An 18,199-nucleotide genomic window follows, 5' to 3' on the forward strand; every position below is an offset into this window, starting at 1 on the left:
GAAGGCTGGCTTTTTCATTCCCTCTCACTCAACCAGGGTCCCTTGGTCCCAGGATAAGGTAGCAATTCTTCCTTCAGTTCATACTCCTGGTAATGTTTTATCACCATTTGGGAACTGGGTGTCTGGCAGACACCAGCACTTGGCTGTGCATTGATCCTCGGAGTACTCTGAGGAATACTCCCTCCTTAAGTGAAGAGAACTTGGAACTGGAACAACCTATGGATCGAATGTTCCAACTTTTTTGGGGGGATAACCAACTTTATTTTGTTTTGAAATAGAAATACAGCAAGAATCATCCTTACATTAGGAGTATTACAAAGAAAAGAGAAGGAGAAGTATGGCTGTTCAGATCCACAGCTACAGAGGTAACAGTCCACATATAACTCTTCCCACTTATGGGGGAAGACTGTGTTAAGCTGACCACTTCCTCCACACTTTCTCATGTTTGTGAGGACATCCCCGGGCCTCATATATGGGTTTTTCTTGCTGTGCCCACCAGTTGACTCCAGCGCGCCATGTCTATAAGGAGGGAGATCTCGGCTGCTTCCAGAGATGGGCTATGTCTCGTTTAACCACTAAACAGGCCATACCCAGGAAGAGTCACTCAGCACGAGGACCACCCAGCTCCTCCACCTGTCCCAGCAAGGTTATCTTGGGGGTTCGCTCAATGGGGCATCCCAGGACCTCTGAGATCTCCCGTTCCAAAAGTGTCTCAATTTGGGGCAGATCCATGCTATGTGGAAAAAGTCAGCCGCGGGTAATCTACAGCGGGCACAGATGGGATGGGCATCGGGGAACATCTGCTGTATGCGGGACGGGGACAGATAGGTCAAATGGCTGCTCCAACTTTTGGAAAGAGTTGGCAGGCAGGGTATGTGGATTCCAAGTCTGCCTTTTCAGAACTGGTTTGAGTCAGTTCCCTGTTGATGTGTCCTTAACAGGCTGTCTTCCAGACTAAGCCTTTGACTTCGAGTGATGCACCTCACAGTAGGATTGTCTCCATGTTGGAGCACCAACAACAGAGGCACAAAGCGATGTTAGCAGTCTTTCCCTTGACTATCAATAGTCGCATCTGGCAGTGATCAGGAAGCGAGACCAAGGGCTGCTCCCTTTGTAAGAAACCTTCCCACCCTGAAAACAGATACTGCAATACAACCCTTCACACCTTCCATCCACAAAGTGGCAGTTCCAGGAAGACTAGTCATCAGCCCTCTGTATCAGAAAGGCCCTAATTGAATTTGTAAGGGGAAACTGTCTTGGTTCACTCCCTCCAGGCTAAGAAATATAAGCAATGCCCTTCCATTATCATGAAAAGCAGCCTCACCTCCATCTTGTGCTTATGAACAGACTAGGTGCTTCCAAAATTGAACCGCAGGCCTCTTTCACTCCGGTTCACTCATACACCCCTGTCCTGCAGACCACTCCACTACCATACACACACATGCACGATCATGGCGTTAGGATTCTGGGTTCACCATGAACATCGGAAACTTGGGTGAGTGGGCCAGTAAGGTATAATCAGTACAAACACTAATTGCTGCCAACACTGTGGTATATGTGTGAAAGCTGCCCAGCTGTCACTAAGAGGCATTTGCTTAGTGAAGCCCTCCAGACTGAGGACAAGCCCAGAACCACTGAAGGGCAGGCCAGCGCCTAAGGGGCTGATTCACAGAACTAATCTGAGACAAAATCCTAAACTTACTACTTTTGGTATTCACAGAAGGCATTTAGTAGTAGTAAAGTTAGGATTTTGTCTTACGTTTGACTTAAGACAGACTTAAGACAGACTTAAGACAGACTTAAGACAAACTTAAGACAGACTTAGGATAGACTTAAGACAGACTTAAGACAGACTTAAGACAAACTTAAGACAGACTTAGGATAGACTTAAGACAGACTTAAGACAGACTTAGGACAGCCTTAAGACAGACTTAAGACAGACTTAAGACAAAATCCTAACTTTACTACTACTAAATTCTTTCTGTGAATACCAAAAGTAGTAAGTTTAGGATTTTGTCTCAGATTACATCTGTGAATCGGGCCCTAAGTGCTAACACTGCATGAGTGTGGGGCTAGGGCCAAAATCCAGATAGCAGAACATATATTCACTGTCCGGGCACGAAGCGCAAGGGACACGACTGTGGACCATACAAGACGCACTCCAGTCCCAATGGTGTTTATTGTGTGTGTTTACTGGGGAGGTGTCACTGGGATGCCAGATTGCCTGTTGTTGCCTAATGTTTCTCATACATGCCTGAAGTTCGATAAAGTCAAGGATAGTGCTAGAACATAAATAGTGTATTGCCGTACAAGGAGCAGCCCTGCCCACTGGGTTTTAAAAGCCTTTCTTTGGAGGGGAGGAAGCACCCTTTTGGCATACTATGAGGTGTTTCTTTTGGCCACAGATGTGTTTACCAGCGTGTTCAGCTGGAATATCGTGGTTTGAATGCCAGCATTGTACTCTTGAATGTTACACCTTAATTAAGGGCTGGCAGTGGTGTACGTGGACGGCGCTCATTAAAAACTTCACCTAGTTGTAAAAACTGCCCCATTGTGTTCTTCCCTGGCGACGAGAATGGGATGTAGAATTAAGACATTCTAGCCATGCTGTGTCCAAGTGGATTATGTGTGCTGTTGTATGTGTGATGAGGCAAAGGATGAGTTGTACCTTGTGGTATAATCAGAGTGTCTTATCAGGGCACACTGCTCAGAAGGCGATTTCGAGGCCTTTGTTCTGCAATAATGGTCTGGGTTCAGGTTTGTTTTCCACTATGACCCCTACCTGTCAGAATGTTCAGCATTCGGCCTGCTTGTTTACCTATTGCAGGTTCATGTACACAGTTCTCATTTGCCCATGCACTGAACCTCCGTTTGCCGGGTGTGTCCCTATTTTAATGTTTTCTCAAGGAAGGTCTTATTTCTGGCTCCATTTGTGTTTGCCACCAAGTTCAGCTGTAAAATTGTGGTTTGAGTGGCAGTATTCTACTGTTGACAGTAATGCCTTGGTGAACGTCTGGTGGTGGCTGTATGTAGCTCAAATTCATTAAAAAACTTCACCAACTTGTACAAAACAAATTGCTTCGATGAGGTCCTTCCTTCCCATCAGTTTCCTTTTGCATTAGTTTGTAATATGTGTACTAACTCAGTAAGGAACTGCTCACAATCATTTGGTGCAGCCACTGCTGGTATTTCTGTGCATTCCTGGACACCTGTTTTCGGTGATTATTTGCCTTCAACAGGATATAGCAGTTCAGACTTGGGATGTTTGTAATTCTGGTGCGTTCCAAGGTTTGTCAACTTAATTGCTGCAAGATGAGCTTCAACCATGGTAGGGGGTGTGAGTGGGGTAGCTGAAGGTGTAGAAGATGCTTATGTCTTTATATTTTTGTGCATCGTTAACAATAGACAGAACATATTTCCAAACTTGATTATGCATGTTTACACTAAGGTAGGTTTGTTGCTTCTTAGACTAATTCTCTATGATGCGTAACAATTTGTTTTTCTAATGCGTATTAACTAGTCCTGATATTAGATATAAATGACATTGTGTCCAAGATGGAAGTCACCCCTGTCACTCTTGTTTCTATCTTCCCTGTCCACTGCTCTCCTAGTAAACTCTGCAGTACGCAGTCAAGCTGTGATGTATTGGTTTATTTACACTGTTGTTGTTCTGTTCTCAATGAACTTCCAGTCACAACCTGATACATTTGCAAGGTCCTTCCACTGGTTCACTGTGCCTATTCATTAATATAACACATTGGGGCATATTCTCAAGGAGCTATTGGCGAGTTATCAGCACTTTAGCGCAGCCAAAGTCGTGATAAATCTATCGCCCCATTCACAAGCCGGTGCAAACAGCCAATATCACCAGTTTTCCGGCGATAGCATCCTCAAAAAACATCGCCACGGATGACCCCGGCAACTATCGCTAATGAGATGCAGAGTAGGCGTTCTCGGGCAAAAAGCTGCGACAACACCACACCTTAAATTCTCAAAGACCAGCCAGATCGGCGATAAGAACACAAAACATACGATAAGGCGCGTTAGCATCAGGAAATTAACACCTGCTCTGACCTGGTGCAAAGTCGGACGACACCCGGCAACAGAAAAGGTAGCCCAGCCCAGAGCCACACCTGAAGACCAACAGATGCCAATAAGCCACTGATCATGCAGCACAGAGCCCCAACAGGGCCACAACACCCACCACCACCACACCCAGGACCACCACCCACCCCGGACCCTTCCCCCCAGACCACCACAGAAGCAGCGCGGACAAAGACAGCGGACCTCCAGAAAACGCACCAACCCCACAGACCCAACACCAGAGAATGTCATTGCCCACTACAGGTCCAAATGGACAACCATCCTACGCATCCTGACCACCATTGCCCACAGGCTGACGGTACCGACACAGACAATGCTGCTGCCTGTGCTGCACATGTTGGCCTCTGGTACCTTCCAACCAACAACTGCCAGAGTCGGAGGAGTCTCACTGCCAGCACAATACAAGTTCATCACAACTGTCTCAGATGCCATCATCAGCTTGGTACCCCAGTACCCATACTCCCCCACACTACGCATAAACAGCTGGAGACCAAGCAAGCCTTCTATGCCATAGATGGCTTCCCACATGTGTCAGGGGGCAATTGACTGCACACATGTCCTACTTGTGCCCCCTGGTGACACTACACACATTTACCTCAACAGAAAGCACACACATTCCATGAATGTGCAGGCAACAGTGGACCACCTGGGAATCACCACCAACGTCGTCGGCAACTACACAGGCAGTGTGCATGATTCCTACCCACAGTCCATCATCAACCAGCGCTAACAGGATGGCACCCATGGAAATGCACTGCTCGTTGGCAAGTACCAAATAAACACACCACACCCCCCATCTCCACAATCATGCAAATCACAACTCTGAGAATGCACACATCACAGACTCACATTCAACATGCCAAACAACATGCCCACCCACCAGACACAACAGCATAACTTACTGCGGCAACCTGGGCTAGCAATGTACATGAGCCATCAACGGCATGGCACCTCAGCCACACAATAGCGGAATGTGGGGAGAGGTGGGAACCAGGCATGTGCGACGGAGGCAAGTGATCCATGAATAAGAAGGTACACAATGCCAAGTGTGGTGGAGATGTGCTGGACAGACTCCAGTATGCAGACCACAGACATATCCATGTCCATATACACTGCTGGTGTATGGAGTGTAGTGGACAGTGGACGCAACCATGTCACCCCAGTCAGTGGGGAAAATCGTGGAAATGTAGCTTGTGACGTCCCCCCCCTGTAAGCGTGTGCGGAGTGGGCTGGCCCGGCGTATGCCAGGCCAGCGTAGAGGTGCGAATAAAAAGCACGTAGCCCTGGGCGTGGTCCTCTTCCGGAATGCCCAACGTCTCTGCCATGGCGGCGCCTCCCAGCCCGCGACGAGGCCGACACCGTCGCCATGAGCTGTGTTGCCTGCGAACATGTGTGCCTGCTGCACCCCGGGATGCTGGTCCCCGACCCATCATGCCTGCCACCGCGCACCTAGGCCTCACTGCTCACCTGCCGACCCCGGCGTGTGTCAAGGAGGGCCCACCACGTGCCGGCGCAAGCCCCAAGCCTGAGGCCCGCGAGCTTAGCAGCCTCCACAGACCATCACAGCCTCCGTGACACAGGCTTTCTTGTTTACATACTCCACCGGCCTACACAGCTGCCAGATCGGTCACACATTTGAAACTGACTCTTGATTACGAAATGGCAGAGTACACACTTTGTGGCTGCGTTTATGTCACTATACTCCCTTCGATGTGGTGCCACCAACTCTGTGCATAGCATCCTGCACGACACCTGTCTGTGGTCCCTTTCTGACTACTGCCTTCGGCCTACACTGCGGTCGAGTAGGTCACACATTTGGAACTGAGTCTTTTTTTTTTTCTTTTTTTTTTCTTTTTTTTGTCCTCATGTGCCGCTTTCCACCCATTCTTTCTTTGTACCTCCCTAGGGTGTAGTTTATCTTATAATTCAGGAGACTTGCTAGACGGAAAGCAGAAGGAGAGAAAGATACAAGATCCTCACTCAACCTTCCAAGCAAAAATTCTCCAGAAGATAAAAAAGCAACTTAATCATAGGACTGGATTTCCATCATTACAATTATTCAAATCTAAAGAAAACCTTACCCAACCCATCACCCATAATGATCAAAAAATAACAACCAAAATCTATGCTTCTTTTTCAGGGGAACTACCATGTCCATTTTGCCAATGTCTCTCATAGCTCTAATCCACATCAAATCAGTAGGGGGGTCAGGAGAAACCCAAAGTTTACAGATTTCCCTGCGGGCCAACAATATAGCGTAAAACACCAACTTTGTATTATCTTCCAAGCCCTTAGCTTGTAGATCCAATCTACCTGTAATAATATTTTCAGGGCTTACCTCAATCTTTTGCTTGAGAATAACTGACAAACAGTTACTTACAGCGTCCCAAAAGATCTTGATCGCTGGACAGGTTACGAACATGTGGATATCGTCTTCATTTAAACTGTGACATTTAGGGCATCTTACATTACCGCCATCTTTAAATTTTGCCAGCCGTTTTGGAGACCAATAGGCCCTGTGGAGAGTGAACAAGTGATTTCTTCTTAAATTCGCAGGTTTCACCAATTTATATAGTATCAACATAGTTACTTGCCATTGATCTTCTGTAGCAATCCTCGGCAAGCTCTCTCCCCAGAGAATTTCCGGCAGTAGAAAGGGTCCATCTTCCAATTCAATTATAGCCCAATACCACATGGCCACTTCTTTTTTAAAGCAACCTTCCGAAGCCAGTTTCTCCTCAAAGTCATTATGGCGTCCAATAAGATGGTTTTTCCCAATAGCCCAACTTTGAATCTGGAGATATTTAAATTTAGAAAACTTAGAGCCCCAACATAGATCACATTCAGACCATGGCAACAGATATCCATCAACAAATAACTCCCCCCATTTCTGGGGGCCTTCTGATTTTAAAGTCTTTGCCAATGCGTCATCTGACCAGCTTGGGGCGCCCGGAGTTTCCCAGATTGGTGCATTCACGCTAAAGTATGGAATTTTTGTGGCCCGTCTAACCCGATACCAAACCATAGCCAGGTCCCTTAAAACCTTCAATCTAACTTTTTTGAAAAATTTTGGGTCGGAAAATTTGTACATAAAGCCAACCTGTTTGACCCCCTCAATACTTAACAGAATCGAAAGTAGTTCCCCTATCACTGAGCTACCTGGAGTTCCCAATAACATTCTATAATTTTTAAGCAAAAAGGCCCAAGAATAAATTTAAAAGTCCGGAGCTGCCAATCCTCCCTTAATATGTTTCCTCCTTATCTTCTTCCATGATAGCCTGGACCCCTTAGAGGACCAAATAAATGACCCAATCTCACTTTGCAGCCTTGCCAACCCCTTTTTCTCAAACATCAAAGGAATAGAATCAAATAAAAAAGTTAACTTAGGCAGCACTACCATCTTAATCAAATTAACTCGACCAAAAATAGTGAGTGGGAGATGGCTCCAGCCTTTCATTAGAGTGGAAATATCTTTCCTAATTTTTGCCAAGTTGATTATTGCAATTTGTGAAATATCCTGTGTTATTTAAACACCCAAATATCTAATCTGTTTTTTCGTAGTTATAGACTCTGTAGCCAGGTTCCAAGACATAATATCCGTTTTATCAGTGTTCAATCGATAACCTGAAACCAGTCCAAAATTATTTGTGATTGTTTCTATTATAGGCAATGCTTGGTTCAAGTCTGATGTTAAAATAACTATATCATCGGCATAAAGCCCAATCTTCCTAATCCAGCCCTGAAATCTAAAAGAAGGAATATCATCTGTCTCCCTAATTCTACAGGCTAACAGTTCAATATATAGGTCGAACAAAAGAGGGGATAGGGGACAACCTTGCCTCGTTCCCCTCATTACCTTAATACTTTTGGTTAGAACTCCATTCACTAATATTGTTGAGGTAGGAGATTGATATAAAGATAGTAAAGATTGGCTAAAGTTTTTCCCCAATCTAAGGTGCATAATTACGGCCTTCAAAAAAGTCCAATTAACACGATCAAAAGCCTTGGCGGCGTCTAAAGCAATAATCGCCAAGGGAAGCTTTCGATCAGTCGCAACATCGATGCTTGTTATTAGAGAAAAAGTTAATTCTTTAAGAAACCTGCCTTTAATAAACCCCTTCTGATCTTCATGGACTATACTGGGGATCACCTTGGCCAACCTATCTGCTAAAATGTTTGCATAAAGTTTATAATCACTATTTAAAAGTGAAATTGGTCTGTATGAATCCATATACCTTGGTGATTTCCCAGATTTAGGGATAACAATAATGTTAGCTTGATTCCAAGAGGCAGGAAGCTCTACATTACCTCGAAAAACCCCATTAAATACCTTTAGTAATAACGGTGATAGGCTGCTAGATAAAACTTTATACACCTCCACCGGAAGACCATCTGGACCTGGTGCCTTGCCCTTCTTCGCTAATTTAATAACCAGGTCTAGTTCCCCTTGATAAATCTCTTGATCCAACATATTTTGTAGATCATCAGTCAAAGGTTGTAAAAATTTTAACCACTCATCTATCGCCTTCAAATCGGGGAACAAATCTTCCCTGTATACATCTGCATAATATTTAAAGAAGGCGTCCACAATATCCTTGGTCTCTGTCACAATGTCACCTGATGGTTCTACTTTCACTTCTTTAATTATATTCCTAATCCTATCTGTCCTAGCTTTCCAGGCAAGTAATTTACTTGTTCCCTCGCCATATTGAAAATGGGCTAATCTACTAGCTTCCCATCTCTCTTTTACCCGAATGTTGAGAACATGGGTTAATTTCTCTTTCAGGTCCAACAGTTTTTGAATAATCTCATCCTTTTGTGAACTATCCCTGTTGACCATAGCTGCTTCAGCCTGTCTAATTTCTTGTTCTAAACTTTCAACCTCAGAGAAATATTTCCTTCTTTTACTAGCACCAATCGCACCTAATCTACCTCGCAAAAAAGCCTTAGTCGTTTCCCAAACAATATCCAACCTAGCCGTGCCCAAATTTTGTTCAATAAAGATTTCAAGTTCCTGCTGAAGAGACTGCATTGCCACCTGATCATATAAAATTGTGCGATCCAGCCTCCATACTGACTCCGATTCACGAATTCCGATCACCAGCTCTAAAATGACGGCCGAGTGGTCAGATAAATGCACTCCAACATGTATGCTTCCTTTTACTTTGCCCAATAGTCTTGCATCTAATAAAAAGTAATCTATTCTAGATTTATGACGGTATTTTTTATTAAAAAAAGTATATCCGACATTCTGACCTGCCCTCAGTCGCCATACATCACACAAGCCAAATTGCTCCATCAAGCTTCTTACTTTAGAGGCCATTTTACTGTTTACATGAGCTCTGCTGGTCGCTGACCGATCTAGCCTGGGATCAAGTACTGTATTAAAATCTCCAGCAAAAACTACAAAACCTGAAAAAGTCAGCATCTCCTTGGCTAACTCGTCCAATGAACCTATGTCGTCTTGATTTGGGCCGTAGTACCCAATAGCATTGTATAATAGGCCAGCAATCCTGATATTCACTATCAACCACCTACCCTTACTGTCTGCCTTTTCCTCTTCAATCTGGCAATTTAATCCCTTCCTAACCAATAATAAGATGCCCCTAGTTACAATTGTCTGTGGGGTATAGAATACAAAATCTAACCACTGAAGTGCACCAATAAATTTTTTACTTTCTGCCCCAGTTAAGTGAGACTCTTGGAGAATAATAATATTTGCAGGAGAATCTTTCAGATATCTCATAATCCTATCTCTTCTAGATTTGACCCTCAAACCATTTACATTCCATGACATCCAAATAACTTGATCTATCTTACCCATAATCATCCTTACCGCAGTTTGCTGTGTCGACCACCCAGATGTTAAAGTAGCTCATGAGAACTGTTTTAAATTTTAATACCCCCAGGAACCCTCCCAGTACCCCCACCCCCAACCCTAACCCTCCCAACCCTCCCAACTTCCTGTCAACCAACCCCTGAGGCGAAACCCGGGAAAACCCACCCAATAACATAAGGCCCATCCTAGGCCCGCCGAGTGCCAAAACTAGTGGACATACTGGATCTATCACCCCAATTTATTTACATCAATAAACTGTAACGGCGTTGATACTTATAAACCTGGAGGCTGATCTCCGGCCTGACACAATTCCAAGAAGCTGTCAGCCTCTTCCACATCTCTGAAAATATGCATCTTGTTATTCCACATGACTTTCAAAAACGCCGGAAACTTTAACTGCACCGTGGCTCCCAACTTCCTAAAAGGTTCAATCCTTTTACCTAGCTCCCATTGTCTATTCGCAGTCACCACCGAGAGATCCGACCTAATCTCAATTCTTGCATCACCAACAGTTAGGAGACCCTTCTTTAACGCAACCGCTAAGATTTTCTCCTTTAGCCCATACATCAAAAAATTAATCAATATCTTTCTAGGCTTCGAGCGGTTTGGATTCAATCTGAAAGGGTCACGATGTACCCTCTGTATATCCTGCGAAATTTCTTCTTCAGTTTCCTTGAGCTGCAACTCTGTTTTTAATAAATGGACAATAAAGCCCTTTAAGTCATCTCCTTCCGTTCCTTCTGGAAGCCTCAAAATTTTTAAATTATTTCTTCGCTGCATATTCTCTAATCTTTCCAAACGCTCCTCGTAGGCCTTTTCTCTAACTTTAACCTGTGCTAACTCCTTACAATTCTCATCAAGCTTATCATGAATCACCTTTACCTCCGTCTCAAGAGAAGCTGTGCGCAGATTCAACTCATCAAATTTAGGTTCCAACTGACCGACTGCCTCCCTGATTCCATCCTGCTTAACCTTAGATTCCTCAAAACCCTTGTGCATGTCTAAATCGAGCTTCTTTAATAAAGCAATAACCAGAGTGTCTGTGTGGGCCTCCTCAGAAATATCCTCCACCCTCAAAGAATTATCAGGCATAACAACGGAGTCAGTCTGTCTCAAACTATCCGTTGGGACAACCAAAACTTCATCTTCTCCCAAAACCTGACTTCCTGCCTCCATCTCCAAAGACTTATATCTATTTGGGGACAGGTAATCAGCCCAATCGTCTAAACTGCCTTTGGAATCCACTAAATCTGATTCGCTTTTAGTTTTTCCGAGACCAGCCAGATCTAATAAACCCTTGCCTCTCGAAAGTACTAGAGTCTTAGGGACCGGTTTGAAATATGCGTTTAGGGAGGGGTTAAAAGTTTTCTTTCCTGATGCCCCCGGTTTGTAAGCTTGGCGAGTATGTTTTTTCGTATTAGTGGAAATTTTACTAGCTAATTGTATACCCCCACCTTCTCCCACCTCTACTCGACCTACACTTCTAAGCGCGTAATGTTTATTTGCTTTTTGCGATGATTTTGCCTTGAGTTTGGAGCAAATATCTGCCCCCCCAGCCTTTACCACTCGCCTACTAGAAGAAATACCAGAAGGTAGGGGCCCCCTAGGTTGCAAAAAATCAGCATGAATTTCTGTAGAAGAGGTAAATTTCACTGCTTGATCGCTAACGGCTCCCCTTCCCAGTGCCCCACCCGCACTAAACTGAATTCTAGACGCCGCCCGCCTCCCTCTACCTCGCTCGATAACAGCACGACTCCAGCGCCCAGACCCTGCTACTCCGCTAGCTCCATTTGCTGGCTCCTCCGTTGGCTTGTCTAGAACCCCCACCTCCGTAACAGGCGGGTGCACAAGTAGGTTTTCCTGGAACGTAACGTTCGCCATGCACTACCGATTAATTTGCTGAAATTTTACTGAAGTTCAACCCTGTGTTGCAGGGATATTACACAAACATACCGCAGGTTTTCTAAACCACCCCTGACGCTGGCTCACCACTCAATTCACTCTTGTGTACTTGCTCCGCCTGCTGCTGCAAAGTCCAGCGTCCAGAACCTGCTAATCCGTTTGCCGCTAAAGAGTGCTCCTCCCTCGGCTAATCCAGGAGCCCCGCCATGTTTCCACCCCCGGATAGCGATGTGACGGATGGAAAACCTCTGAAGCCAAGGTCCCCACACGGGGGAGAGTAGACCGGAATCAGAATCGGAGATAAAGTTCGAACCTGCGCCCACCACCGGTACTTGTCCGCCCGAAATGGAAATCAACAATCCCAACCGTTAACTCCGTAGCGGGAGGGTACAGGTGAGTTTCCTTGGCCGTAGCGGTCACCATGTACCGCCGATTGATTTACAAATCTTACTGAAATTCGGTCTCGTGTTACAAGGACATACTGAGAGCTCTCTGCATTATCATCCGCGCCGTTACAGCGTTCGATTCGCAGTTGTCCAGCACGCCACTCACAGCACTCCCGACCAGTCTCCCTAGCTGGCCGCCATGTTTTCCCTGCCTTCTTGGAACTGAGTCTTGATTTGTGTATGGCAGAGTTCATATCATTGAACGCATGGAGAGGAGTAGGAGGAAGACGTGGTGCAATCCGGAGGAAAAAAGGATCCTCGTTACGGAGGTGATTGAACACTGCCAACAACTGCTCTGGTGTCACTGGCTCTCTGCATCGCGAGCCAACAACACGTGGCTGTGGGACCCTGCTGACTGCTGCCTCGGGCCTACACTGCGGTCGAGTAGGTCACACATTGGGAACTCAGTCTTGATTTATATATGGCAGTTTTGATATCATTGTACTGGCCTCATCGCAGACTGCATACCCCTACAGCTCCGGTGCCACTAAGTCTGTTCCCCCGACAGCCATAGACACTTTCTGGTTGGACTTTGCTGGCGACTGAGTCTATGGACTTGGGGTTGTCTTCATCATCATGTCGGTGATACAGAATTTTGGGCGAAAACGAGGCTGTAGCATTCCACTCATCAGTTGGCTACTTCTGGATGGTTTCTACCCACTGCATCATGCCCTGGAGGACACCTTCCACTGTCACCCGCAACCCTCCGCCACATTCACCTCGGACATCGATGAGGACCTGCTCAGCTTGCGCGGCCCATCTCACTGCACCGCAAGTCACCGTCCCGTGGTGGTGTGCCTGTGCCAGCCGCAGTGCATCCAGGGCCACTAACTCTGTGCAGCTCAAGTCAGGGACCCTGTCCGGTGAGATATTGAATGGCTTCTGAGACGATGGCCTTGGGGTCCTCAACGCCATGTGTCTGTGGCCCTGCGCTGTCTGCTGCCTCCGGACTCCAATGCGGTCCACAGGGCTCGCACATCAAATCGAGTTCTGACCAGCCCAGACGTTGCATCACCGCAGGAGGCACACGCCACCACCGCCAGAACCACCCCGAAATGCCAACTGCCAGAGTCGAAACAGCCTTACTGGCAGACTAACGGAGTTGCTCACACCTGTCGTGGATGCCATCATCTGCCTGCTACCCTGCTCAGCACTCCAGGTGCCACTAACTCAGTGCACCACGACTCATGGACCATTTCTGAATGAGTTGTGTGCTGTGGTGAGCTCACGCAACGATGTCACCTCAGGCAGTGTGGGAGACCTGGGACGATGATGAGGAAGATGATGCATGTGTAACACACACCACAGCAGCTGCATCAGGAATAACCCGAAGGGACACAATCCTCAATTTTTTTTTCACATGAGCACGCTCATCTCTAGTGCCCCAAACTCAGTGCACTGCAACTCACGGACACTTCTGTTTGCATAGTGGGTGACCTCTGTACTTGCTCCGGCTACCACTACGATGCACCGCAGTTGTCTCTGTCATGCTTTTCTGTTTCCGTTTTAATGGTGTTCACTGTTCAAGTTGTTGCCAGCACCAACCACTCCATGCGGGCTGGCTTACACTCACCCCACACCCATCCAGCACAGGCGTCACTGTACATGTGACCCTGCCAATAAAGGGGCCGGGCGCAAGTGCCCATAGCCAGTTCCACAAACTATCTGGGTGTGTCCGTGTGGATATGATGTATGCATGAGGGCCCCGGGGCATCCAACAACACATTGTGCTGTGTACAGCAGACGCAACCATGTCACCGCTGGCAGTGGGTAAGACCTTGGACATGAAGCTTTGTCGTCAGCCACTAAATGCTTAAGAGGAGTGGACTGGGCTGTCGTATGGAGGTCCAGCGTGGGGGTGTGAATGATGATTCTGTGGCTGTGGGTGTGGTTCATTGCAGGAAATGTGCACATGCATGTGTATCTGTCGCGGTGTGGGTCTCCTTTGAGGGGTGTAGGTGGTCCCTGATGGGACTTAAACACCCACGTATGTGATCTAGCTCGGCTTCCATGAGCTCTGACCCCACCCGCACCTGTTCGGCCACCTCCTTTATGCATTCTGACACCTGGCATTGGAATGCGATGTGTGCCTAGGTGAAGTGTTGGGAGCCAGCCATGGTGGCGGGTGCTTCCTACTATGTGGTCTGTGCAGGGGATGGGGTCTCCTCTGTGTGGCTACTCTGCCCTGCTCCTGGGGGTGGGTTGCCTGAGATGTCCATGGGCTGTTGTAGGGTGTCAGTGTCGAAGGTGTGGTGGTCCTCTCCAGCATCACTGGTGAGTGGTCTGGTCAGCTCTGCTGGAGGTGTTGTTTGTCCATCTGCAATGTGAAGGGGAGATGCATGTTGACATTGTGTTGGAATGTATGTTGGCACATTGTTCTAGTTTACATGCAGATTGTATGACTTTGTACATTGTGACTGTTTGGGAGGTGCTGTATATTTGTTGCAGAACAGTGGACATTTGGACTACATGATGGATGTGTGGTTGTACACGTGCATTTCCATCTCACAGTTTCCTGCTATGTTAGATGTGATTGGTCTGTTTCTGCGCATGAGCGGACCCAGTTGTGTCCTCTGTTCCGCAGTGTCGGTGTTGCACTTTGTGCAACATTGTCGTCGGATGTGCTGTTATTGATATGTGTGTGTGCTGCAGTGTGCCAAGAGGATCAGGGACATTATCCAGGGTCATTGTGGGTGTGCAGTGTGCTACACATCTTTGTGCATGTGTGACATTGTGCCCATCTCCCCCGTCCCCCCAGGCCTTGGTCGTTACTCACCCTGTTGAAGTTGTGTCAGGTCCCATCAAGCTGTGTCTGGACTCCCAACTCCTTGCGCCATCTCCAACCTGATGACTGTGGCCTCCGTTGCCTCCAGCTCCTCCTGTGGTGCAGGACTCCCACCTCCTGTTGCAGTTGCTGCCTTCCTGTTGGCAGCGGGTTTGTGCTTGGTTTGGCTTTTTACATCATGACAGCACCTCTTGTTCTCCTCCATTGACCTCCTCGACACTCTGACTGCATTCACGTTTGTTATTTTGACGTTCAGTGGGTGGTAGTGCTTTGTCACCTCCGTGACGCTGATCTGGTTTTCCTGCGGACTGCACCCCGTCTTCCTCTTCCTCTTCTCCTTGGCCTTCCCCGACCACGAGGTTCCTTGCTGGTGGTCTGTGGGGCTTGTGGGGTTCGCGTTGGCCTCTGCACTCGGGCCGGGTGCATCCATGGTGCTACGCAGTTTCTTTTTTTCTCCCTTTTTTTCCTCTGCTTTTATAGTGCATTGTTCCGCATGACGCGTGGGAATTGCAGGCCTGTCGCTGGTTTTCGCAGATTTTTGTATCGTGCATGGCCTTCTCTCAACCTTTTTTGCGTTCGTGTTTCGCATTTTTGCTTCATCGCGTTGACTTTATCGCGGACATTTGACGCGTTATCGTGAGCCTATCACATGGTACCGCCAGCTTGTGAATACCACGTTACCACGGTGTTAATTTCCTGCGATGGACTGCAATGTGAAGAGTTGCGTTAAGCTACTTTTGCGGTAGTTATCACACGTTCTTGAGAATATCCCCCATTATTGTTAATGTATCTAGTTTTGTTCTAGCATCTCTGAATACATTTGCATAGAGGGTGCTGAATAATTATTCATGCAGTGGAGTAGTGCTTGAGTGTTAGAGCAACGTGACGTTTATTTTTCATGTGCTCTGATTTGCTAATGAAATGCTACATTTGCTCACACCACAATAAGTCTGTAGATTCTGTCATTTCATATGTGAAAATAATGTATAAAAACCCTCAGTTCAAGGGGTGAGCCAAAATACTTTCCTGTTCTACTGGGGATACTTTTACGTTTCTTTCCCAATTTTGTTGCCCTTCTGGGACTTACCATAATTTCAGATTTTTGCATTCTCTGTATAATTTCATTGAGACCTTTCATAGCATTGATTCTGTACGGTGCAGAGACAGAATATCGATGCAAAAATATTGAGTTGCACAAATATCGAGTTGCATCGGTTTGGGCGCCATCTTTGGTTGGGCTGGTTTCTTTCTCCCCCGGCGGGTGCCATTTGGAGCGCTATTGCACCTGGACAGCCTCGTGGGACACCTATTTAAAGACGTCCCTCCCCGCGCAGCGGGGTCCTGCAGTGGGACGCCGTCGCTTAGCCGGAGTCGTGCCAGAGTCCTGCCCGTCTGCGCCCGTCCGCGCTGAGGACGCACTGGGCGCAACGGGTTGGTCTGGGGCTCTTATGTGTTAAGTGTCGGAATGATTACCTATTCAAATCTCACTCTGCGATCTATTGGCCACTCTATTCCGAAGTGTGATCAGTCTCAGATTTATCCGCTAAGTGGCCCCTATCGATGTGCCTGCAGAAGATGGGCACTTGGCTCCCCTGTGTGCATCCGTGAGGGAACTTTTGCTACTGCTTCTCGAGGTGAGGGCGTATTGCCTTCACTTCGTATATTTAGTTTAAATGTTAGGTCTCTAGTCCAACATCACATAGCCGATTTTGACCTCATACAGGAGGAATCTCCTGATATATTTGCGATCACGGAAACGTGGCTGCAGGAACACGATGCAGCCATTATCAACTTGGCTTTCCCCCCGGAGTATTCCATCTTTACATTAAATCGATCAACTAGAGGCGGGGGTATCGCCTTGGCTGTCAAATCTAGTTTCTCCTGCAGCTGGAAGGTCTTAAACATTGCTGGTTGTGAAAGTGCCTTTTTCAAGATCTCGATCAGCCCCCAGTTTACGATCTCGGGGATGGTGGTCTATCGACCTCCAGGCAGTGATGTTGCTTTTAGAGAAGCCTTTCCTGATGCTGTTAGCTCTTTGGCAATTGGCTGTGCCAATTTTTCCATTTTGGGAGACCTTAATCTCCACTTTGATAATAAGAGCATATCGGCAGTTAACAATATCTTAGCTGACCTTGAGGCCCTCCAATTGGATCAAAAGGTAGCTCAACCCACCCATGTAGGAGGCCATACGCTAGATCCCTTTTTTACTAATCTTTCAGAAGCTTCAATCTCTTCCATAACACCTCTGGGGTGGACGGACCATTTTTTAGTGGCCATTCGAGCTCCTTTGCCTGAGACTCCCCCTATCCTTCCTTCTAGATTAGTTTTTAGAAGGCACTGGAATAAACTTAGATTAGAGGATTTACACGAGGTCTTGGCTGTAAATACGTTGGGACATCTGGAGAATGCCGATCTGGGCTATGACCAGTTCGTTCAGTGGATCACTAGGGCGCTTGATTCGCTGATTCCTATTATGGCCTGTAAATCTCGCGTTAGAGATTCGAGCCCCTGGTATGATGACACCCTACGCGCTTTGAAAGGTACTTGTAGGCGGGCTGAGAGAGAGTGGCGGAGGCACTATGATGCGGCCAAGAAAGTGCTGTATCTGACCTCCGTCAAGGTTTACCATCGTGCCATATGTAGAGCTCGCGCGGCATTCTACTCGGAAGAATTCCGCAACAGCCCCAATCCATCTAAATCCATATTTAAGGCCCTTAAAGATCTTTTGGCTAAAAGAATCTCTTCTCCTGTATTGGCTTCTACCTCTCACTGTGAGGCTTTGGCATCCTTCTTTTTGGAGAAAGTGCAAACTATTTACCGGGCGTTCTCTTCTACGGGGCCATCTTCGGAGACTTTGGTGGCTGCTCCGGGTCTCCTCACATTGGAGTCTCTTCCTCTGCTTTTACCGGAGGAATTCGACAGTTTAGCCCTAAAGATCAAGTCTGTATCACCTCTGGATCCATTAAGGCCTGTCTCCTTTAGAGATCAGTTCTTTGTGGGACGCCCGATAGTACATTCTCTCATTAACAGCTCGCTGGTGACAGGCATGGTCCCAGCTAAATGGAAACAGGCCGTGGTTTCCCCTATTTTGAAGAAGCCTTCATTGGACCCTTCGAAACCGGA

The sequence above is a fragment of the Triturus cristatus genome, chromosome 6, assembly GCF_964204655.1.
Source record: "Triturus cristatus chromosome 6, aTriCri1.1, whole genome shotgun sequence".
In the NCBI taxonomy this organism is placed as follows: Eukaryota; Metazoa; Chordata; class Amphibia; order Caudata; family Salamandridae; genus Triturus; species Triturus cristatus.